Raw genomic sequence first — 25235 nt, forward strand, 5'->3', positions numbered from 1 at the left:
ACAGAGACATGTGAGTTCACTGCTGTGCTGTTTTATTTCATCACCAATTCCAGGCACACTGCACACTGGACCACCTACTTCCCAGCATGCCCCTGGTCCCAGGGACCATCACTGAAGATTCAGGCTTACACATATTACTAAGGGAGTGTCTACAAATATTAAGCATTCTAATACACTAATATCACAGATACCAAAGCCACAACAAGAACATACTGTACAATAAATAGTACTGTTCCTAGCAAACAACCTAAACACCATCACTCATAGCCTAGGCACCAAAGCCACAACAAGGACATACAGTACTGTACAATAAATATTACTGGTTCTATCAAACATTCACAGTTATAAACTGGTTGATTATGCTGGCTCTTGCAGAACTACAAGCACCAGCATGTTTAAGAACTGTAGAAGTACATTAAAAATACTGTTGAACTAAACAGTGTGTAAAAAAAGTATTAAAATAAATACTTCCTCTGGTTTGTAGCATGATGAACTTGCAATGTACTATTTGGTAACTTACAGATTAAATAATCAGGCACAAACAAATCCTGATATAATTATAAAATTATTACTTAATGATCTGATGATCACTATTGATAATCACACTTCATTGAAGTCCCTTATACCATTCAGTACAGCACTGTCACTAAACTACAGAATATTATTTCCAACAATTAATATAGATTGTCTACCTGAATGGAACTTATCCAGGTTCAGCTATACCATCATGAAATATTAGCTGTTTGGACAGTCTACTTGGAGCTTATCATTATTTATCATGTTTTATGTTATGTTTTATAGGGAATTATATATTGGAAAATTAAATTGTATGCATTATCTTATCTGAAGGGCACCAAATAAGTTGGTGTGGCCACAACTCGGAAGAGGCATGGTCAGTGAAAATGGGTTGTGCCAGCATGACACGCCACCCATCTCTCATCACTCTGGGAACATTCCTTTCCATTGCATATGGTGCATATGCATCATATAGGTAATTTACCATTATATAGGTAATGTGCTTACCTATATGATGGTTTCTCACAATGTGGAGCCCCTGAAGAATTGCATCCTCCCTGGGAAGAGGGCATCTTTAGTCGGTATTCACTATTCATTTAGGTCATATTGCCTGGAAGATGCCTGTTTGTGTAGGAATAATAACAATGTCATTATCATACAATAGCAGTTCAACCAGACTTGGGCCCCCCGTCACACTTCCTGACCTCTGAATCTCTCAGCCACACCATCTCCCCCCTATGTCCCTCAGTCACACCATCTCCCCCTGCAACCCTCAGCCACACCATCTCCCCCTGTGTCTCTCAGCCACAACATCATCTCCCCCATCCATTTTTCAGCACACAGTCACCAACCCACTGCGTTGTTTCTCAACACACCATCATCTCCCCCCGCATCATCTCTCAGCACACGATCAACTCCCAACTGTGTTGTCTCTCAGCACACCATCAGCTCCACTGAATCATCTCTCAGCCACCATCATTACCACACTGCGTCGTCTTTCAGCACATCATCATCTCCCCTGCATTGTCTCTCAGCACACCATTATCTACCCCTGCATCATCTCTCAGCACACCATCATTACCCCCTGCGTCTTCTCTCAGCACAACATCACCCCCCCCCCGCATCATCTCTCAACCACACTATCATTTCCAGTCCTTAACTCTATGTCTCTCTGTGTCCCCCCTTCATTCTATGTCTCATCACCCCTTCATTCTATGTCTCTCTGTGTCTCTTCCCCCACATCATTCTGTCTATCTGAGTCTCCCCCCTTCATTCTTTGTCTCCCTGTGTCTATTCCCCCTGCATTGATTCTATCTCTCTGTGTCTCCCTCCCTTCAATCTATGTCTCAGTGCAATGTCTTCCCCCATCAATATGTGTATAAGTGCAGTGTCTCTCCCCCACCTTTAATGTCTCTACATGTCTCTTCCACCCCCTTCTCCCATTGTCTGTCTCACCTTCTCTTAAATCTATGTCTCACCGCCTTCATTGTTTGTGTCTCCCCCCTCACCAGTTGGGAGTCAATGGTGAGTACAGATAGAAGTTGGAAGCTAAGAGCCAATGGTGAGGACAGGCAGGAGGCACTGGATGGTGAGCCCCAATAGTGGGCAGGAGTTGTGGTGCATAGTGGGTGGTCGGAGGGCAGTGCAGTGCAAAGGTGACTGGCAGATGGCCAGTGTTGGTGCAATGCCCTGGCCGGTGGGACCCCCCTCTCCTGGGTCTTCCATAGTGCCCAGAGCACACACCCTGCTCGCCCCACCCTAGTTATGCCACTGCTGATTAATGCTTGTAAGTAAAGCAAAAAAGCAAGCAACTGGGCAAAGCCATGTTGCACTTCAGATGGGGTAGATGTAAGATTTGCAGAGAGATTTAGATTTGGGCAGCATATCTCAAACTGAAATCTAAATTGCATTGTAAAAAAACTGCCTCACATTTGTGGGCTACATGCAAAAGCAGCCTGTATTTACCTTGCACAGAAAAAATATAAATGTATTTGTTCTCCTTACATGGCAACATGGTTTGTTCCAAACACAAAGTTACATACTTTTTTTTGCTTTACTTACAAACATGAATTATGCCCTCTATGCATTAACGATTTGATTATCACTTAAGACTATATAAATTAAGTATTGCACATTGTAAATTATAACTCATTGCTGCAAGATCTCACAAGACAGGGTTCTGCCACTAACAGTATGTGACATCCATAAATTATCTTTTTTTATTATTCCCTAAGAATTAAAAACATCAAGCAAATAGAGGATTGCATTGGAGTTTTATAATTCATAAATTGGTGAAAGAGGAGCCTTTATGTAAATTATTGATTCTTTTGTGGAGTGTTATATTGTATTATGAGGCATTATACACCAGCATAGTCAAGCAGTTTATGGCCACCTGGACTTGCTGGGTCCAGTACTGACATAAAGTATAGCAAAATGCTTTAACTATTTTGGCCCAGGCCATGGGTTTCACTGTTATATACTGACCAGCCAAGCTTGTCATAGCCAGATGTTGGCTGTAGCTTTTCCAAGTGGAGTCCACATTCTCCCCTTCCTCAATTGAATTGTCGCAAAGTCCTGGCTTTATGTACTGTGGTTTTGTTTTCTTTTTGTTTCTGAAAAACACAAGATTTTATGGCATTTTTTTTTCCAAGTGTAAAAATGTGTAAACTCCACAGGGACAAATAGAAGACTTATTTTGAATTCTTCTCATGGTTTTTGTCAAGAATCACATCTGAAGTTTTAAATATTATCTCAAAGAATATAAATATTTCATTAGCTTATTTTTATGTAATATAATCAATCAATAAATTAAATAATTTAGATATTATCCTTAAATTACACTACTTTTTGGGAAATTAAAATACATTATACTATAATGATGTTATCGCAATATATATTTGTGTGTATGTATATATATATATATTTGTGCAAAGAAATGGTATAGCACCATTTGTGAGGCGAAAAAATCTCAGTAAAATCTATGTAAATGAACTATAAAATTTCAATAAAACACTAAAAGCCCACGTAACCTTATAAAATGGTGTCAGCCCTACCCTACAAATGCAACACTGGTATAGTATTGTTAAAAAGTATAGAAAATGGGGGTATAGGGATAGTGACGACAAGTGCGGCTAAAAAAAACAGTGTTTTTACGTGTTATAAAAACGCCAAAAGATGTTATAAAATTATAAAAAATACTTTTTAATATATATGAGAGTAAAAACTGTTTCAAAAAAAGGTTTTTAAATTACAAGAAAATTGTTTCTATGTTTAACCATACAAAAGTAATAAAAGGATAGGAATTCAAACTTAACTTAAAAGCAGTGGGTGGTCAATACAGGCCCAACGCGTTTCGTCTCAGCAGACTTCTTCAAGGGGTAGGGACAGAATGAAGCTGCATGTCTATTTATACCCATATCACTTAGGTAAAGGGTTGTGACATCATAATCAGTCATGTGATGTGATTATACATTATATGGTAAAAAGCTGACAAAAGGTTATTTTACAGCAAAACTGGAGTAAGAACCAAGTCCAATATACCTATTGGTGTAAAAAACGAGTGGTTTACAATAGTAAAAAGCGTTTAAAAACGTTTAAAATCGTGTACAGTGTAATTGGGAGTCACTTCCGCCACACATCCGGTGACGGAGGACTCCGCTCGTCACTTCCCCGCTTCCGGTGGCGATTGCGCATGCACCTGCGGCAGCTCCTGGCTTCACGAGTCCCATTGCGTATGCGTCCTTGGCCGTTCTGAGCTGCTCCTATACAGGCGGGGGGGTGTTCTGACATCTTAGGCTGCATCAAACAGAGTCCATCTTGTGTGGGATACTTCAGATGCTTTTCCATAAGGCTGCGGCGGCCATATTTGAGTAGATCAGCAGACATTCCTAGGATCCAGGCACATCGGTTTCCATGGCAGTGGGTTATATACATAGAATAATAGAAATACGTGGTAATTTCAAAATAGTGGTACATATGCATATTATAGGCAAAGTTTCCATAGCAACATCTTAAATAAACAAGCTTAAATAAACAGCTTATATAAATCAATATATTATTCATATTGACGGCTCAAAATAAACTGGTGTAATATATTTAACCCTTACCAGTATGCCAGTGCAATAAGCAGTGAGTCTATAGGTGACTTAAATTATTAGTGATAGTAACGCAAAATGTAACCATCAGGTTCATTTAGATAATGAGCCCCGTGACTATTTAAAAATATATATATATACATAAATGTAGCAGGTGCATAAGGATGTGTAAATGTACATTAGAAGGGGACTGTGTATCCTAATCTTATTTGATAATCTGTGATTGTAAAAACTACGTGTTTCTATACTGGTGCCGTTATTTGGTGAATAATCATTGGAAATCGTCTGTCATCATTACAGTACCTGATCTTCCCAGATGGTTTCCCTACCTGGTACTGATCAGGCCCGAACACTGCTTAGCTTCCAAGATCGGGCGAGATTGGGCGTACCAGTGTGGTTTGACTGTACGTGAATTTTCACAGACCCCATGACAGGTTTCCACTAAAATTTGTGATTCTAAAATAGTGCTGTCGCTTTGTTAATATTTTGACTGTCATCCTTACAGTACCCGATCTTCCCAGGTAGTCTCCCTCCCTGGTACTGGTCAGGCCCAGACACTGCTTAGCTTCCAAGATCAGACGAGATTGGGCGTACCAGTGTGGTTTGACTGTACGCGGATCAAACAGAGACCGTGACAAAGTACAGAGGTTATTTAAAACTTTTTAATCGTACAAGTGTTATTTGTGCCTTATTACATGACGTGAAGTACAAAAGGATAAAAAGAATATAAAGAAGGAGGGGGGTAAAGGATACTGCACCTTACAGAAAAGGTGCAATTTCGTATCCTTCATTCAAACCAGCTGGATGTAGAGTCTGTAGCTGGAATATCCAGTACATTTCCCATCTGGAAAGTTTATTAGCAAGGTCCCCTCCTCTCTCACCCAAGGCCACGTGTTCGATGGCCTTGAATGTGAGTTCCTCTGGATTGGATCCATGTTGTAACGTAAAATGTATGGAAACTGTATGACTCTCCACATTGTTTTTAATGCTCCTTATATGCTCCTGGATCCGTAGTTTCAGCGGTCTTTTTGTCTTTCCCACATATTTCATTTTGCAGGTACACTCCAAAAGATAGATCACGGATGTTGTGTTGCAGTTCATAAAGTCTTTTATGATATATTCCTTATTGCCAGCTGTGCCACTAAAAGTTTTCCTATTCCGGTGTAAATACCTGCATATGTTACATTTTCCACACTTGTATGAACCTGTGCATTTCAGCCTTGGAGTCTTGCAGATGGATTCTGCTCTTGGCATACTTGGTGCGACAATGTCCTTCAAATTTCTTGATTTTTTGAAAATAAGATCTGGTTGGGACCTTGCTAATAAACTTTCCAGACGGGAAATGTACTGGATATTCCAGCTACAGACTCTACATCCAGCTGGTTTGAATGAAGGATACGAAATTGCACCTTGTCTGTAAGGTGCAGTATCCTTTACCCCCCTCCTTCTTTATATTCTTTTTATCCTTTTGTACTTCACGTCATGTAATAAGGCACAGATAACACTTGTACGATTAAAAAGTTTTAAATAACCTCTGTACTTTGTCACGGTCTCTGTTTGATCCGCGTACAGTCAAACCACACTGGTACGCCCAATCTCATCTGATCTTGGAAGCTAAGCAGTGTCTGGGCCTGACCAGTACCAGGGAGGGAGACTACCTGGGAAGATCAGGTACTGTAAGGATGACAGTCAAAATATTGACAAAGCGACAGCACTATTTTAGAATCACAAATTTTAGTGGAAACCTGTCATGGGGTCTGTTAAAATTCACATACAGTCAAACCACACTGGTACGCCCAATCTCGCCCGATCTTGGAAGCTAAGCAGTGTTCGGGCCTGATCAGTACCAGGTAGGGAAACCATCTGGGAAGATCAGGTACTGTAATGATGACAGACGATTTCCAATGATTATTCACCAAATAACGGCACTAGTATAGAAACACATAGTTTTTACAATCACAGATTATCAAATAAGATTAGGATACACAGTCCCCTTCTAATGTACATTTACACATCCTTATGCACCTGCTACATTTATTTATATATATTTTTTTTAAATAGTCACGGGGCTCATTATCTAAATGAACCTGATGGTTACATTTAGCGTTACTATCACTAATAATTTAAGTCACCTATAGACTCACTGCTTATTGCACTGGCATACTGGTAAGGGTTAAATATATTACACCAGTTCATTTTGAGCCGTCAATATGAATAATATATTGATTTATATAAGCTGTTTATTTAAGCTTGTTTATTTAAGATGTTGCTATGGAAACTGTGCCTATAATATGCATATGTACCACTACTTTAAAATTACCACGTATTTCTATTATTCTATGTATATAACCCGCTGCCATGGAAACCGATGTGCCTGGATCCTAGGAATGTCTGCTGATCTACTCAAATATGGCCGCCGCAGCCTTATGGAAAAGCATCTCAAGTATCCCACACAAGATGGACTCTGTTTGATGCAGCCTAAGATGTCAGAACACCTCCCCCTGTATAGGAGCAGCTCAAAACGGCCAAGGACGCATGCGCAATGGGACTCGTGAAGCCAGGAGCCGCCGCGGGCGCATGCACAATCGCCACCGGAAGCGGGGCGGAAGTGACGAGCGGAGTCCTCCGTCACCGGAAGTGTGGCGGAAGTGACTCCCAATTACACTGTACACTATTTTAAACGTTTTTAAACGCTTTTTACTATTGTAAACCACTCGTTTTTTACACCAATAGGTATATTGGACTTGGTTCTTACTCCAGTTTTGCTGTAAAATAACTTTTTGTCAGCTTTTTACCATATAATGTATAATCACATCACATGACTGATTATGATGTCACAACCCTTTACCTAAGTGATATGGGTATAAATAGACATGCAGATTCATTCTGTCCCTACCCCTTGAAGAAGTCTGCTGAGACGAAACGCGTTGGGCCTGTATTGACCACCCACTGCTTTTAAGTTAAGTTTGAATTCCTATCTTTTTATTACTTTTGTATGGTTTTACACAGAAACAATTTTCTTGTATTTTAAAAACCTTTTTTTGAAACTGTTTTTACTCTCATATACATTAAAAAGTATTTTTATAATTTTATAACATCTTTTGGCGTTTTTAAAACACGTAAAAACACTGTTTTTTAGCTGCACTTGTCGCCACTATCCCTATCCCCCATTTTCTGTATATATATATATATATTGTAATAGTGATGTAATAATAATAATAATAATAATACGTAATAATGATGTAATAATAATAATAATAATAATAATATAATAACTATATATATATATATATATATATAGTTATTATATTATTATTATTATTATTATTATTATTATTATTATTATTATTATTATATCATTTCATTTATAGGGCACCATAAGTGTTTTGCAGCTCCTTCCATACAGCAGACATTAGAACAATACAAGGTACACAAAACTTAACATTACAGTAACACAGGTTACAATTAGCAACACAATTCTCAGTACAAACTACAGCCTAGATGATAGGAAGCAAAGGAGTAGTCATAATAATACTAGGCCAGGCAGCCAATGGAAGAGATAAACTAACAAGCGAGAGGAGATGCAGGTATAGACATTCGCTATGTACTGTAGGAGAGCGCTGTAATTGAAGTGTGAGAGACGAGGGTTGTGAGAACAGAAAGGGAAGGGAGCCCTGCTCCGAGGGGCTCACAATCTAGGGGGTGGGGGAGACAGACAGGTGATATGAGTTGCGAGCAAGCGAAATGCGGCCTGATGGTGGGAAGTAAGTGAGGCATAGATGGCCAAGGTATAAGGTAGTGGGTTGGGAGAGTGGATTCAAAACTAGGTTATGAAGAACAGTACGCATTGATAAACAGGTGTAATTTCAGTGCCCATTTGAAGCTTTGCAAGGTCAGGGAGAGTCCAATAGAGCAAGGGAGCTCATTCTAGTGAAGGGGGGCAGCACGGGTAAATTCTTGGATTCGGGCATGGGATGCAGTGACCAGGGTAGAGGACAGGCGGCAGGCATTGGCTGATCGGAGTGGGTGGGAGGGAGTATGTAGGCAGATGAGGTTTATGATGTAGAGAGCAGTGGAGTTGGAGAGGGCCTTGTACATGAGGTTGAGGAGATTCTGTATGGGAATGGAAGCCAGTGCAGGTTTTATCAAAGAGGATTGGCAGACGTGGAGTGGAGAGAGGGCAGGAGAGGAACATAAGTCAAGCTGCATACTTGAGAACAGATTGTAGTGGAGCAAGATAGGAGCATGGGAGGCCAGTGAGGAGAATGTTGCAATAGTCAAGCTGTGATATGACCAGTGAGTGGATAATAAGTTTATTCGCACTCCGAGTGAGGAACTGCCTGATCCAGGTGATGTTGCATAGCTGGTACTGACAGGATTGAGCCAGAGACTAAATGTGGGGAGTGAAGGAGAGGGAGGAGTCAAGAGTAATGCCCATGCAGCAGAGTTGGGAAACAGGGAGGATGATGGTGTTGTCAACAGTGACAGAGTTGCAGAGAGAAGTGACCCCTGGATTTGTACAAAAGCAAGTCATTTGGTGACGTTGACAAGGGCAGTTTCAGTGGAGTGTAGGGGGTGAAAGCCAGATTTAAGAGAATCAGGGACGTAGTTGTCAGAAAGGAAGCTGGTGAGCCAGCTGTATACCAGCCTCTCAAGTATTTTGGAGGCAGAAGAGAGATGGGGCAGTAGCTGAAGGGGAGAAAGTGTCAAGGTTGGGTTTTTAAGAATAGGTGAGACAAGGGCATAGTTGAATGGCAAGGGAAAGATGCCGGTAGGTTAAAAAGATGAGCAAGATGGGAGCAGGCAGTGGGGGAGAGGAAATGGAGTAGGGAGAGGATCCAGGGGGCAGGTGGAGGGAGGAGAGGATTAGGTGAGGAGTGGACTTTCTTGTCTGTGGTGGGGCGGAAGGAACACTAGGGTTGGTGGCTGGAGGGAGGGGATGGTGGGAGCAATGTGACTGACAAGGGTAGATGGGAGATTTCATGATGGATTGCTTCAATTTTGGAGGAGAAGAAGGAGGCAAAGTCAATGGCAGTAAGTGAGGGAGGATGGGAGGGGGCGTCTTAGGAGAGTGTTAAAAGTATCAAAGAGGTGGCAGGGACTCCTGATGTACTGGCCTGACTCCTGGTAGCGCCTCCATGCTCTGGACACTACGCTGATAGACACAGCAAACCTTCTTGCCACAGCTCGCATTGATGTGCCATCCTGGATGAGCTGCACTACCTGAGCCACTTGTGTTGGTTGTAGACTCCATCTCATGCTACCACTAGAGTGAAAGCACCGCCATCTTTCAAAAGTGACCAAAACATCAGCCAGAAAGCATAGGAGCTGAGAAGTGGTCTGTGGTCACCACCTGCAGAACAACTCCTTTATTGGGGGTGTCTTGCTAATTGCCTATAATTTCCGCCTGTTGTCTATTCCATTTGCACAACAGCATGTGAAATTGATTGTCAATCAGTGTTGCTTCCTAAGTGGACAGTTTGATTTCACAGAAGTGTGATTGACTTGGAGTTACATTGTGTTGTTTAAGTGTTCCCTTTATTTTTTGAGCAGTGTATATATTTACAAGATTAATATAGGTGCACTAAATCACAGCTGCAGCAATTATTATTGCACATACACATCAGGAGCTGACCTTGAGAAAGACCTGGGGAGGGTCGGAACGCGTGGGTGCCCCTGGACAGACCCCCTGTTGGACGGATGGTGAAGCATTTGGACGAATCCAGCATGTAAAGGAGACCTGAGGCCAGTAATCCCCTTGCTGCAGCTGGGAGACATACTGGAAGCACATGCTGGTAAGAACTGACGTGAGCCAGTTCTACCTAACAACCGGTAATTGTCCAATCTTTCCACCTTTCTGAGGGGGATGGTACAATTGTGTATGTCTATGCCATGACTGAATGGCGATTTTTATTGAATTTTTAAATTTGTGTGATGTTCATATCTGTTTTAAAAAAAAATTCTGTGATGTAATAAATATGCCATTTGTACAGTATCACACTATGTTTGTGCATATCTCGTCCTTTTTCGGAAACCTTTGAAAAAGGTGTTTTGGGATTTCCAATTTACACAAAAGGAGGACCGGTGCACGAACAAGAGGGGGGAATGGCAAACTTTACCTCCATTTACTACGGCACTGGTGAAGTGGTACTCTAAGTGTTGTGTGTATCTACTGTGTGTTGCGGTGGAGGTAGGAGAAGCATCTTTTGGATTACTAGCTTTTGGACTAGCTGCTGTGCGCATCTTTGGAATGTCTAACTTTGTATTTTACAGTTAATCACAGTCTTTTAAAACTAATTCCTAATCACAGGGAAGAGTTCTGCTCTTGATTCTATCTTTAATCTGAAGTGAACAGCAGCTCCCAAGTGTATATAACATCCCAGGATCTCTCCAGGATAAAGTACATCTAAAAGCAAAAACACATGGGGGGCTCCATAATGGGTATCATTTGTTTATAAAACAGTTGTTAAAAACATTCACTTTCTCCACTGCATTCATAATGCTTGTACCAAAAATTTCAACTGTGTAGGCTTAGTACCACATGGTTTTAAAACATCACGTTACACCACGGCAGCATTATTCCCAGTCACCTGTCTTCTCCCTTGCCGAGACCACACACTGAGCTGTTGGACTTGAGGTAAGATGCTGCATGCTGGGACATGACTACCGCTGGAAGCAGGAGACAGGAGCTGGAGCAATTACACAGCGTTACAAGACCACGGACCCACGCGTTTCATCAAGGACTTCGTTTTTGCATATATATAGTATGCACAGTACTTACAGCAAGTAAATCACAGTGTCTCATCACAGGTCTACTGCATGTTTCCCCTTCCCCAGGTAGTCAGATCCTGAGCCATGCCCTGACACAGCTTTTGTCAGCTTCTTACAGGTGCAGTCACTATATTATCCTGCTCTCAGGATGAAGGCCTAAAGACCTGAAATGTACCTTGTGGATAGAGCCCTCCCTTCTCTCTCACATCCACACCACAAGGATCAATTTACAGCTTTTACTGAAAGCCCAAACTCTAATCAAGTCTGTTTAGCAAAACCAGTGCTTCTATCACAATAAATAAAAAATACACATGCATAGTATATATGATGTATCCTGTAAACAAATATATTATTTGAATGGATGGGCTCTCAATAACAAAGAGGTCCATTGGTAAACTTTTTATTTTGTTTGTATTTCTAAACAATATTAATTGGCAGTGACAGTCACAATTGAGTTCAGGAAACATGTTTTACAGTGCTAAATCATAATAATGGGCAGAACTATAATATTCTGTAACCTTGACTATTCCATATTCAAGATGATCTCTTCAGTGTTTAGCCTTGTTCCCTTACTGTTAATTTATAACACCATTAGAAAGCAGGTAAGATAAAAAGTGATGTAGACAGTGAATGAATTAATGAATTTACACCTGTATGATTGAATTAATTAACAAGCTTAAGGGGGATTCTGTCTTGCCTACTTTAGTTAATCTTTTGCTGTAAAACAATTCTACTAAACGCTGATAAAATGAATACAAAATGTATCTTATTCTTGTCTTATTTTTATCGAGATTAGCACATTTTTTAAACTTTTATACAATATGAACTATTTACATCATTCTAATTTGAGCATATAAGTATGCACATTCCTCTGCATAAAGTCCCCTGCTACTACAGTAAAGAGCAAAATAAATTTACGCTAGATAAGTTAAATTAGGCAAAATATGAAATGCACTGTACAAATACTGAGCCATTCCATAAAATGCATTGGGTGGCAAAGCAAAAGTTGAACTTGAAGGCTGTATGCTTTTACCATTTTGACATGCCAATTGCCTGAAATTCTGCTGCAATTCTACAATTAGACAAATTCAATTGGAAGATATTTACAGTATATGTATTTTATACTAGCGATTAAAATTAACGCTGGCTTTTGGGATTCTGGGCCTGATTCCGGTTTGTATGCAATGCTGATGTTCATGCAACTAAGCAATTATCGGTAGACTGTGCATGCGCCAAGGTGCTTTTGTGATGCTGATCGCAGCAAGGATTTCAACGCAGAGTGATTGACAGAAAGGGACTGTTTGGTGTAAGTAACAGGGAGTGGTGGCAAAAACACTGGCATGTCACAGCTGTTTTCGGGGGAGTGTTTCTGCCTTCAGCTGCAATCATGTACATAGAGAAACATAGTGCTGGAGTCGCTACTGCTGCTGCCAGTCTGTATGATCATTGATCAGGGAGTCGGGGAGTCAATGTTCATAATTTCTGTGTCCGTGCTGCATATGTATATGCAGGTGATGAGGACTTTGTGATCGCTCCAGAGGGCATCTCTATTCTTTTCTGGGCGGCTGCATCACTTGCAATGATAAGCAAGTCCTTAGACTGAAAAATCGCAGCGGTGTAGACATGAGTACAATTCAGAATCAGATTCTCTATGCATAATATGTACAATTCATCTTTTCAACCTTATCTACAGAGAACTAATCAGCCCTTGTCTGCAGAGTTGTGACTTTTGCAGAATAACATTCAATCATTAAAATGTTAATAGTGGATTGTAGCTTCACAAAACAGTTGTACATTTGATCTGTTAGTGATTTACTTGCTTAAAATGAATGATGTTGCAGGTTGTCAAGGTAACAGATACAGAAAACAGTTGCTATAATGTTGTAGATCTGTAACCAGGGGTGGGCAGGGCTGGGGGACAGGCATTATACTTCACTCGCTGGACCAGCCACATATCAAAGTGCATTGGGCCAGGGCTATGCAGTTTTTGTAGGAAGAGCATCCAGTAGTTTCACACTTTGCATTAACCAGATCCCATTGCAAAATGTAGAAAATACCAGTCTTAAAACCTCAACCACAACAGTTTTTTTTATTTTTCTTGTCAAATGTTGTCCCCATTGCAAAATAGACTCACCTAGTAAGAGGCTATCATAAACAGGCATCTTTAAAATAATATACCAGAGCACTGGTGTAGCCATATTTGGACATGAAAGGGAGCAACCATGGAAAAATAAAGCCCATCAGATCTCCCAGATGCCTTCATATCTGTACAGGTACAGTATATCCTGTTTTGTGTCCCCTCTCATCTGTTTGTCGAACATTGTACTCCCCCTCCAATCTATATTGTGCTCTCTCATCCGCACCTGTTTTATCTATATTATCTGTACTATACCCCCGCCAACCCCCCAACAAAATAAGGTTTCCAGGACCCCATTCAAAGTAAGTGAAAAACAGAAGTGCTCCAAAATTGCCTCTTGCACAACCCGTGGCTACTAAAAAGCAATTATTTCCCACCATGCTGTTCCTTCTCCATGGAAGTAAAAGTTATGGCTTGTCACAGTCAGTGGTATATGTTGTGCTGCCCAAACATTTGTTTAGGACTCTTGTCTCGGTACAATTTCTGAATGTCAACTTGTGTGAAACCCTGCAAAAGCTATGTACCTCAGGATTTAATAATGAGGGACCACAGCAGATATTTTTGATTTGCCAAGTTCATAGAAGCCAGTGGCCTACTGTAACATATCTTCTGGATCTATCTTGGTTAGCCCCCACTGATGCATGCACAGGCCATTGGCTGCACATGCTCAGTAAATGCACTGTGTCCAATCCCAGAAGCAAAGTGACAGTGGCAGCTATCACTGTGCTTCCTACCCTCACAAAAGCTTTTTTGAAAGCTCTGTTAACAATGATTGATGCATGCATTAATTTACATGCCAGCATTGCGAGTTGGGGTGAAATTATCACCTCACAACTGGTTGGTGATAAATATGCCCCTAATAGATTAGCCTAGCACTTGGACTTCCAGAGGTTCTGTAGTATTGCAGGCAGGAGGAAGTGGATTCTTAGCTCAAGGCTTGGGATTAAACAATGTGCACAGTTGTTGCTAACACTGCAATGAGTGAGCTGTGCCCCCCAAACACCTATAGTTGCATTTCATCTAGCAGCCAGTACTAGGTGATTGGCCTGTGTACCTGCTCATTGTTCTGCTCAGCTTTTTCTACCCACATCTAGTGTACATGTTTTTTAATAAACCATAGCAATAGGGATGCAAAACCCACATGTGATTGTTCATTTAGGGTTAATCAGAGGTCCATACTGTGAGGCAGATGTATTAAGCCTGGAGAAGTGATAAAGCAGTGATAAGTGCAAGGTGATAACGCACCAGCCAATCAGCTCCAATATGTAAATTTACAGTTAGGAGCTGATTGTCTGGTGCATATCACCTTGCACTTTTCACTGCTATATAACTGCTTTATCACTTCTCCAGGCTTGATACACCAGCCCCTGTAAATCCAATGTGCTTTCTATTTGTTTTCATGTATGTTTTGTTTCATGAGTCTTTCTATTAATAAAGTATTGAATTTTAACTATATGCATCCCATAGTGTGAACAATTGTGAAGTACTTTCTCTACTTTCTCTATCCTCCTCCTTTTTTGTTTCTGCCACCTCCATCAGTCAGCACCTGGTACCACCACAGTGCCTGAACTGCTTCACTGTTTGCTGTATTTGTTGTTCCATGCTTTTTAACATGTACCCAACTTTATGCTATGCCTGCCTGCTATGGATCCACTGAAGTGCATCTTCTGTGGGCAAGATATACTTTACGTGGATCTGTTCATACAGTGTATTATACTGCCACACACGAGTCAGTTTCCCCATGTAGCCATGGGTCCTTGTATGGCTGCAATGTAGTTGGCATCCCAACATTAGGAACCAAAAGACCACCGCTGGAATCCCAACACTCATCAGAATCCCAATGCTGTAGTCCCAACAGCCAACACCATGAACATAAGTATGCTGGGTGGGTTAAAATTAGGCTATGGAAAGGGGGTCAGACCATTGGGGAGGATTAGGGTTAGACTGTAGGAAGGGAGGTTAGGGTTAGGCTTCAAGAAGGGAAGGTTAGGGTTGGGAGATGTTTAGTTTACTTACCTATCAGGTGTCAGGATTCTAGGCATGGGATGCCACTGTTGTTCATGTGACTGTCAGCATTCTGAATGCAAGTCTCCAGTACCCAACCCATATGGCTAACTTCCCATGGTGTAACCTCCATAGTGCACCCAACATGGCTGCCTCACCTGGTGCGCTCATTGTTTGGTTAAAAAATGCATGGACCTGATGGTTATGGTGGGACTCTACTCCAAGCGATAGTACATTAAACCACCCATTTTGTGTCATCTCTTCTAGTAGTAACCTATTCCACCCAGTGTTATCCTACATAGTGCGCTCTAGCCTGGTACCTCTTGTGAGTGGAATATGACCTGTGAAAGTTATTACCTAAAATGTCTGCACCAAACATTCAATATGCTTATTGTGCTTTCTAGGTTCCTGTTGTTTTTAATTATTTCTGTGTGGTTTTCTATAGTCTGTAATATCAATTCCCTGTAAAATTTATCTTGTTCCAGATGCCTGTGAAGCGACTTTGAGTCCTACAGGAGAAAAGCGCTATATAAATTAAATTACTGTTATTATAATTACTTGTCAACTGTTTTAGAACACCCCATTTTTTCCAGTTTTTATTGAAACATTTGCAGTATAATTTTGTTGAAGAAAAACAAAACCAGATGCAGCCACCTTTTACAGAATACATTCGGGGCATTCTTTCTACAGTGAAACCAAATATTGGGGGTAATTCAGTCTGGATCACTGCAGCGATCGCAGTCTGAATTACTTTGTGGAGTGCGCACACGCAGCGGCCACACTGCACGTGCGCACCCCAGAAGCCCATTGAGATGCTATCAGCATCTCACTGGTTGCGATCGCCTCTGCCTGATTGACAGGTAGAGGCGGTCACAGGGTGGGAGGGGGCGTGCCAATGATGTTAGAACGCTGTTGGCGGGGCACGGACTGGACAACGGAGGTGTGTGCAGACCATAGGGTGGGGTGGGCTGTGGTGCAGCCACTGTGACCCTGAACACGGCAGGTAGCTCCCTGCCAGTGTGCAGGAGCTGCGCAGGTAGGGATCTAATCGCCAGGTACAAAAGCATCACCACTGTGCGATGCCTTTGTACCTATACGGGGGGGGGGGGGGTTAGGGCCTGACAGGCAGGCGTCCCCCCGCATGTCAGAGTAAATGATCGTAGATGTGCTAAATTTAGCACATCTATGATCAACTCTGAATTACGCCCATTGTTTGGGAAGCTTTTCCTAAGACTGATGCAAAAGTTTCCACAAATGTGTTTCATTTATACTGTAGGTTGCTATGTTCACCCTTCTATCAAATTCATCCCAGATCAGCTTAAAGGGGTTAGGTCTGAAGATTGTGCTGGCAGCTCCATGATTTGAAGCCTTCCATCTTGTTCTTTTCCTTAAAGGTAGTTCTGACATAACCTCGAGGTAGGGTTTAGGATGAACCCTTGACCTACTAGGCATAGGCCAGAGGAATTGCATGGTGCTGCAAAATGCTGTGTTAGCCCTATTAGTGCCAGTCACTGTGCAAGTCATCAATTCAGGATCGAAGAAAGTGCCCCAGACCAACAAGCTTCCTCCTACGATATTTTACAGTTGGTGTCACAATAAACACACTCACTGAGAAACCATACTTTTGCCTAATCGATGGCATAAAAAAACTCTGCTGATCAATTAAAGATTTAAAATTATGATTTACTGTAGCTAACTAAAATACCTTTTTCCAGTCTTTAATAGTCCACTGGTTGTGTGTCATGCCGCAGAGAAGACTCGTTTTCATTGTTACAGTACAGCTGTAAATTCTTAGGGCCTGACATGGCATAATTTTTTTCCGTGGTTTTCAGATGTAAACAAAACTGAACATTTGCATGACCAGTACTATGCACATGCAATTTGGGTCCTTTGTTCTCGTACACAGTGCGGATGTATGGTGAGTAACAGTCTGCAGTTTTTGGCGGCTAGGAGGGGGCTGCAATGGGATTGTTTCACAAAATAGATGCATGTCACCTCTGTTATATTGGAGTGCCAAGATCAGGGTCTTTGTCTTCTGATGCAGATTTCCTGGCATCAGCTATGAAGTGGCTAATGGTCATTCTATATAATCTGAAGGTTACTCAGATGACTGATGGTCCTGTAGAGTGATCTGATGCCTCATCAGATCACAGAAGCAGCAGGAGGTGTCAATCTGTAATGCAGTGGTTCCCAAACTCAGTCCTAAAGGTACCCTAACAATCCAGATATGAAAGATAGCCATGGCTCAGCACAGATGGTTAAATCAAATTGACTGAGGTACTAATTAAGTCACCTGTGGCCAAGCATGAACATACTTAAACCTTGACCATTAGGGTGTCTTGAGGACCAAGTTTGGGAACCCCTACTGTAGTAGTTACCTTTGTAGCATTTCAAGCTACTGTATTTCCTGGGCTCAAATTGCTGAAATTTTAATAAAAACTAAAGCAAAATACTTATATATACCTAATTTATGTTTGTTTGTTTGTTTGTTTGTTTGTTTATTAATTTATTTATTCAATAACTAATGTATTCATTAATTAATGTGTTGATATAGTGTCAATTTTTATATTCTTGGCTTTAACTCTGCATAAAACCAAGGTCAGTTTCCAATTCTCATTGCACTTTTTTTGTCTCAAGATGTAATATTTCTGTATTGCACATGTGTGTTTTTTTTAAATATGTGTTTATTTTGAGTCTTAAACTTGAGTTGAGACTGTGTAGGATTAGGAGGGTAGTGAATGGGGCTTGGATGGGTTTATTGTCATGGGAAGTGAGCGTATGTCAGATTGCAGTAGGCATGCAGCCAAAGAGGTGTTGTGTGGATATGTATTCATGAATTGAGACAAACACAGCTCCTGAAAAGTCTCAAACACAAAATCCTAAAGGGCTCTAAGTTGCATGTGTTCTGACCCTTATGTAAGTATAAAAGTAACAATATTAACTGCACTCCTTTAGCCACAAATAGGGAGGCCAATCCCAAGCCATTTTTTTCAATCCCGGGTATCGGGATTGAAAAATGGTCAATCCCTTGATTCCCGGGATACCCTGGATTGACTTTTCACCATGTGGTTGCCCCCTCGCCCCGTCCCACCCACCTCGCACACATAACTCACCATGTCCTGCAAGCGGGTGGGTCGGACACATCATCTTCTCTCCCCCGGTGGTGGTCAGCGGTGGGTGATGGCACAGCGTGACCTCTCACTGCACGTCACGCTGTGCTGGGGAGCCAGGAGGAGGGAGCCGGGCAGCATCTGAGGGTCCTGAGGACACTCAATGCTGACCCCTCAATCCCCAGGATTGAAGCTTCCAATCCCGGGATTGAATCCCGGATGGTTTTGGGCCTAAATCCCTGTAGCCTGCTGATCCCGGGATTTACCTCCCTAACCACAAACAATAAAAACACATCCATTTAAGCAAAATCCCCTAGAATTGAGGAGACAGCCCTTATAAGAAGATGTAGTTATGTGACCGGCGGTCAGGAGACCACGGGTCACCATACCGGCACCTACATCCTGCCCACCCACAATCCTGACAATTTTAGGAACGTGGTTACTCCCGTACCTTATTAGAAGAAACTAAGGCTAAAGTACTGTTACTTGATAGAAAAGATCTATTAAAGAAGAAGACTATTAATTGTGAGAATCAGATTTTCCCGTGGATTAATAGATTCAATGTATTATCCCCTAGTATTAACCATATTTCCAAGGCGGCTTGGCCTATAGTTGTTTCAGACAAATCTTTACCGTTATCCAATACTAGGCTGATGCCCTGTTATTCTAGGGGTAGGAATCTTCGTGATTATCTAGTGAAATCTGATATTACTAGCAGACATAATGATGCCTCTGATTACTTCTCTGCTCGCAAGAAATTTGGTTGTTTTAAATGCTCTTGTGTTACTTGTGGTTACATGCTTGCTGGGGATGAGTTTACCCATCCTTGTTCAGGTAAACAATACAAGATCCTTCACCATCTTACCTGCAATAGCATGTATGTCGTTTATCAAATAGTGTGTCCTTGCGGATTGTCCTATGTGGGCAAAACGCAATGTAAATTTAAAGAGAGGATGTCTGGGCACCGATCAGCTATCCGTGCTGCTTTACAGTCCGGCGGCAGTGAACAGCCGGTGGCCAGACATTTTCTGGAAGCAAAGCATAGTCTTTCCAGTATTCGGTACCGCATGATTGATCATATACCAGCTTCCTATCGTGGTGGTGACCGTAAATTACAATTACTGAAATGTGAAGCGAGGTGGATTCACAGGTTGGGAGTGTTATCCCCGTATGGCCTGAATGAAAACTTAGTGCTTTCATATTTTTAGATATTTATTATGATACATTTGATTTAATGTTTCATTCTTGTTAATATGGATCATTTATATATATACTATGTTTCTCTTTTTCCTTTCAGTTCTTGTTCTACTGCAAGTCACTGTAGTGTTAAGATGTAACCATGGTGATGGTGAGCACTTCGTCATTTCCCCAGCGTTCGGCGGCTGTGAGTGACGTGATTGATTTCTGCTGCCGGCCGGGTGTGTGGTCCCGGTGCGGACATGGGCGGTGCACGTGGTGATTTAAGGTATATAAGGTATGTCTTGTTTGTTATGCATTTAAATAAATAGTGGAAAACTGCTCTAATCAAGCTGGTAACAATCCCCAGGTGCTGCGGGAGGGGGTTACTCTAGACAAGAAATACAAAAGGGATTTTTCCCACGCACTCTGCTGGCTGTTAGTAAGAAGAACTATATACTATGTAATAATAGGAAATTTAGAGCTCTTCGTTACATATGTTTTGCAAAAGATATGATAAGCCTCCAGGCCACTTCACGGCTGCTCTATTACTGGAGGTCCCTATCTAAGCATAGGTCCAGGGCTTGGACCCCACAAAGTCGGCTCATGCCCGACCACCCCAGGGCAGCACACCATTGAAATACTAAAGTGTTAATATGTGTTAAGAAAGAAGCAGAAGCTATGAGTTAGAAAGTGCTACAAAAATAAGGGTGTTAATAAAATACTCAAAAGAGTAATATTAGTGAAAAAATAGGAGTGTTACATAAGTGCTAAATAAATAATATGGCATGCTACCCAAAGGTGGCCCAGCCCCACCAGACCCGGGGGGTACCACTCCCCAAACCCATACACAGCATAATAATAATAATAATAATAATAATAACATCCACTGTGGGTCATACAATTGCTTAATGTATGGCCACATGATAATGGCACATACAGAACATATCCAGATTGAGAGCTAGTTTACCTGGAGGCACCCCTGTATCCTCCAAATGGCACCACAGGACCCAGCATGCCCTCCTAATGCTGGCTCCATCTATGCCTCTCTGAACTGCAATAAATAGTGGAAAACTGCTCTAATCAAGCTGGTAACAATCCCCAGGTGCTGCGGGAGGGGGTTACTCTAGACAAGAAATACAAAAGGGATTTTTCCCACGCACTCTGCTGGCTGTTAGTAAGAAGAACTATATACTATGTAATAATAGGAAATTTAGAGCTCTTCGTTACATATGTTTTGCAAAAGATATGATAAGCCTCCAGGCCACTTCACGGCTGCTCTATTACTGGAGGTCCCTATCTAAGCATAGGTCCAGGGCTTGGACCCCACAAAGTCGGCTCAGGCCCGACCACCCCAGGGCAGCACACCATTGAAATACTAAAGTGTTAATATGTGTTAAGAAAGAAGCAGAAGCTATGGGTTAGAAAGTGCTACAAAAATAAGGGTGTTAATAAAATACTCAAAAGAGTAATATTAGTGAAAAAATAGGAGTGTTACATAAGTGCTAAATAAATAATATGGCATGCTACCCCAAGGTGGCCCAGCCCCACCAGACCCGGGGGGTACCACTCCCCAAACCCATACACAGCATAATAATAATAATAACATCCACTATGGGTCATACAATTGCTTAATGTATGGCCACATGATAATGGCACATACAGAACATATCCAGTTATTATTATTATTATTATTATTATTATTATTATTATGCTGTGTATGGGTTTGGGGAGTGGTACCCCCCGGGTCTGGTGGGGCTGGGCCACCTTGGGGTAGCATGCCATATTATTTATTTAGCACTTATGTAACACTCCTATTTTTTCACTAATATTACTCTTTTGAGTATTTTATTAACACCCTTATTTTTGTAGCACTTTCTAACCCATAGCTTCTGCTTCATTCTTAACACATATTAACACTTTAGTATTTCAATGGTGTGCTGCCCTGGGGTGGTCGGGCCTGAGCCGACTTTGTGGGGTCCAAGCCCTGGACCTATGCTTAGATAGGGACCTCCAGTAATAGAGCAGCCGTGAAGTGGCCTGGAGGCTTATCATATCTTTTGCAAAACATATGTAACGAAGAGCTCTAAATTTCCTATTATTACATAGTATATAGTTCTTCTTACTAACAGCCAGCATAGTGCGTGGGAAAAATCCCTTTTGTATTTCTTGTCTAGAGTAACCCCCTCCCGCAGCACCTGGGGATTGTTACCAGCTTGATTAGAGCAGTTTTCCACTATTTATTGCAGTTCAGAGAGGCATAGATGGAGCCAGCATTAGGAGGGCATGCTGGGTCCTGTGGTGCCATTTGGAGGATACAGGGGTGCCTCCAGGTAAACTAGCTCTCAATCTGGATATGTTCTGTATGTGCCATTATCATGTGGCCATACATTAAGCAATTGTATGACCCATAGTGGATGTTATTATTATTATTATTATTATTATGCTGTGTATGGGTTTGGGGAGTGGTACCCCCCGGGTCTGGTGGGGCTGGGCCACCTTGGGGTAGCATGCCATATTATTTATTTAGCACTTATGTAACACTCCTATTTTTTCACTAATATTACTCTTTTGAGTATTTTATTAACACCCTTATTTTTGTAGCACTTTCTAACCCATAGCTTCTGCTTCTTTCTTAACACATATTAACACTTTAGTATTTCAATGGTGTGCTGCCCTGGGGTGGTCGGGCCTGAGCCGACTTTGTGGGGTCCAAGCCCTGGACCTATGCTTAGATAGGGACCTCCAGTAATAGAGCAGCCGTGAAGTGGCCTGGAGGCTTATCATATCTTTTGCAAAACATATGTAACGAAGAGCTCTAAATTTCCTATTATTACATAGTATATAGTTCTTCTTACTAACAGCCAGCAGAGTGCGTGGGAAAAATCCCTTTTGTATTTCTTGTTATGCATTTAGCCTGATGATAGTGTTAATAACACTGAAACGTTGCTGAAGCGTGTCTTTGTTTCATTTATTCAAGCCAAGTGCCGCACCTTCTCTGTCCATGCTTTGATTTATTGTGAGGGCACTGGCTGAGGTTATCATACGGTTCACTGGAGTGCCGGACCTTGGCGTTTCTATGTTAGCTTGACACTTGCAAATGTGTTTGGCTTGTCAAGGCACCCGACCATTTTTTATATTGTTTACTTCATCATCATGCTGCTCTGTGTTTTTTTATTTTTTATGTGTTCACTTTGTTTGGTTACATTTGGTGCAAGTGGACATTAACTACCAGTGTTGTACCTCTTTAATTACGTGACTAAATCAACATTGCTGAGTTTACATCATCGCAAGGAGATTTACCGTTTAACCCCTCATTGTTCCCTGCTGGGGATGTTTATAGTTTCTCTGAATCTGAAGCTGAGGCTATATTGGAGAAAGATAGTATGCGTGAACAGGCTGAAGCAATGACAGCAGATATTGTTTACCGCGATTTACTTAAATTAAAGAAACGTGAGGTGGATTATCAGCTACACGGCATCTCCCTTAGCGACTACTACAGAGCACGCATGATACCCAGGGGGTTCAGAATGAATAACTGCCCCACTATAGGTCGCTATGACCCCCAATTTTGTAAGAAGTGGGTCGCGATATTAAACAAATGCTCACTGGACTTAATGCTCTTAGTTATTGAGCAGTCGCGCAAAGAGGTCACCCTAGTAAAAGAAAAAATTGAAGCATTTGAATCAACCCATTTACCTACATTATCTACTGATGAGGAAACTGACTGGATCCAGAAATGAAGCAACCAAATTACCTTAGACAAAAAGGAACTGATGAATTTCAAGAAAGAAAAACTTGTGAAAGTGGAAAGTGATTACAATCAACATCGTGTATACCAGTGGCTTAGTGGGGGAAGAAGTAATTCTCAGAGACGTCCATTCTTCAGGCGCAAGTACTTTTGGCCTGCAACTGACACTGATTCCTCACAGGAGGATAACATTATTAATAGTGACATTGAACAATCAATAAGCACTGGAGATGTCCCTTTAGGTGCTTCGACCCGATCTCGGGGCAGAGGAAGAGGAAGAGGGAAAGACACAGGTTCACGCGGCGGGGCCAACAAAACCGCAGGCAGAGGTCGTGGCGTAAAACCTCCGCTCCCGAGAAGGAAATAATTTTCAACCTTTCGTCCTACACCTTATCTCCAAGTGAGCACAGTTTATTGAATAAGGGACTTTCTTTTATTCCTACAGTGCCTTTCGATGACTTTCAGTGGTTAGTTGAAAAACATCATTTAAATAGACAGTTGAAACTTAAGGAGTTTTTCCATAAACCTGAAAATTTAACTCCTACTGTAGTAAGCAGTGTTCCATCTAATTTACGTAAAATACAGAAACGATCTACATTTGAACCTGTTTCAATGAATTCGAGCATTAAGACTTTTATGCGCATTGTACAGCAAGAAGTTGATGCTGTTAAAAATGTTAAAGATAATTTTTATCCTAATTTGACTCCTGCTGAAAGAGCAGCATTAAAATCATTAGCTAATAATCGTGATTTGATTATCCGCCCCGCTGATAAGGGGGGCGGTATTGTTTTGCAAGACCGTTCTGATTATTGCAATGAAATAATGCGGCAATTGAATGATCCTTTGGTATATGAACAGCTGCGTGGTGATCCTACCAAACAGTATGCTGCAGAATTGAAATCTATTTTACAATTGGCTTTAAATGATGGCATTATTAAGGAAGATTTATTTAAAGCTTTACTTCCTGAATTTCCATTGGTGCCCTTGTTATATTCGCTGCCTAAAATTCATAAGGGCATATTTCCACCTCCTGGTCGCCCGATTATTGCAGCTAGAGGGTCTTTATCACAGCCAGCATCCATATTTTTAGATTCTATTTTGCAGCCTATTGTTAAAATGCAAGAGCACTTCTTATTGGATACCACTATGTTTATTAATCTTCTTACCAATATCGGTCAGGTACCATCTGGCTCTTGGTTGATTTGTGCTGATGTGGTCAGCCTGTACACGGTCATCCCACATGATGACGGTATACGGGCTGTCAGGAATTTGTTATTGAAAAGTGGCTTGCATGATGCGCCTTTTGTGGATTTCTGTGTTCAGCTTTTGGAATTCATCCTAACCCACAATTTCTTTTTATTTGATGGGATGTTTTTTCGCCAGCGGTCTGGCTGTGCCATGGGTGCTGCCATGGCACCTGTGTATGCGAACACTTATATGTTCATGAAAGAGGATGAAATATTTTTCTCCAACCCTATTATGTCATCTAGGATCTTGTTTTATACAAGATACATAGATGACGTATTCATAATTTGGAATGATACTGATTCTAGTTTTCAGGAATTAATCTGTAATCATAATGCTTCTATGAATCATGTAAAATTCACAGTATGGTTGGATCAGGTACGCATTGATTTTCTTGATGTGTTGGTTTCTGTGAATAATGGGTTAATTAG

General features: G+C 41.3%; 4 pseudogenes; 2 read left to right on the plus strand and 2 right to left on the minus strand.

The window, feature by feature from the left end:
- Window positions 1-4901: 4901 nt before the first annotated feature.
- Window positions 4902-5020, minus strand: LOC134951000 (5S ribosomal RNA; annotated as a pseudogene).
- Window positions 5021-5106: 86 nt separating this feature from the next.
- LOC134947961 (5S ribosomal RNA) lies at window positions 5107-5225 on the minus strand (annotated as a pseudogene).
- A 949-nt stretch (window positions 5226-6174) lies between these two features.
- On the plus strand, window positions 6175-6293 carry LOC134944952 (5S ribosomal RNA; annotated as a pseudogene).
- An 86-nt stretch (window positions 6294-6379) lies between these two features.
- LOC134950377 (5S ribosomal RNA) lies at window positions 6380-6498 on the plus strand (annotated as a pseudogene).
- The last annotated feature ends 18737 nt before the right edge of the window (window positions 6499-25235 follow it).

The sequence above is a fragment of the Pseudophryne corroboree genome, chromosome 1, assembly GCF_028390025.1.
Source record: "Pseudophryne corroboree isolate aPseCor3 chromosome 1, aPseCor3.hap2, whole genome shotgun sequence".
In the NCBI taxonomy this organism is placed as follows: domain Eukaryota; kingdom Metazoa; phylum Chordata; class Amphibia; order Anura; family Myobatrachidae; genus Pseudophryne; species Pseudophryne corroboree.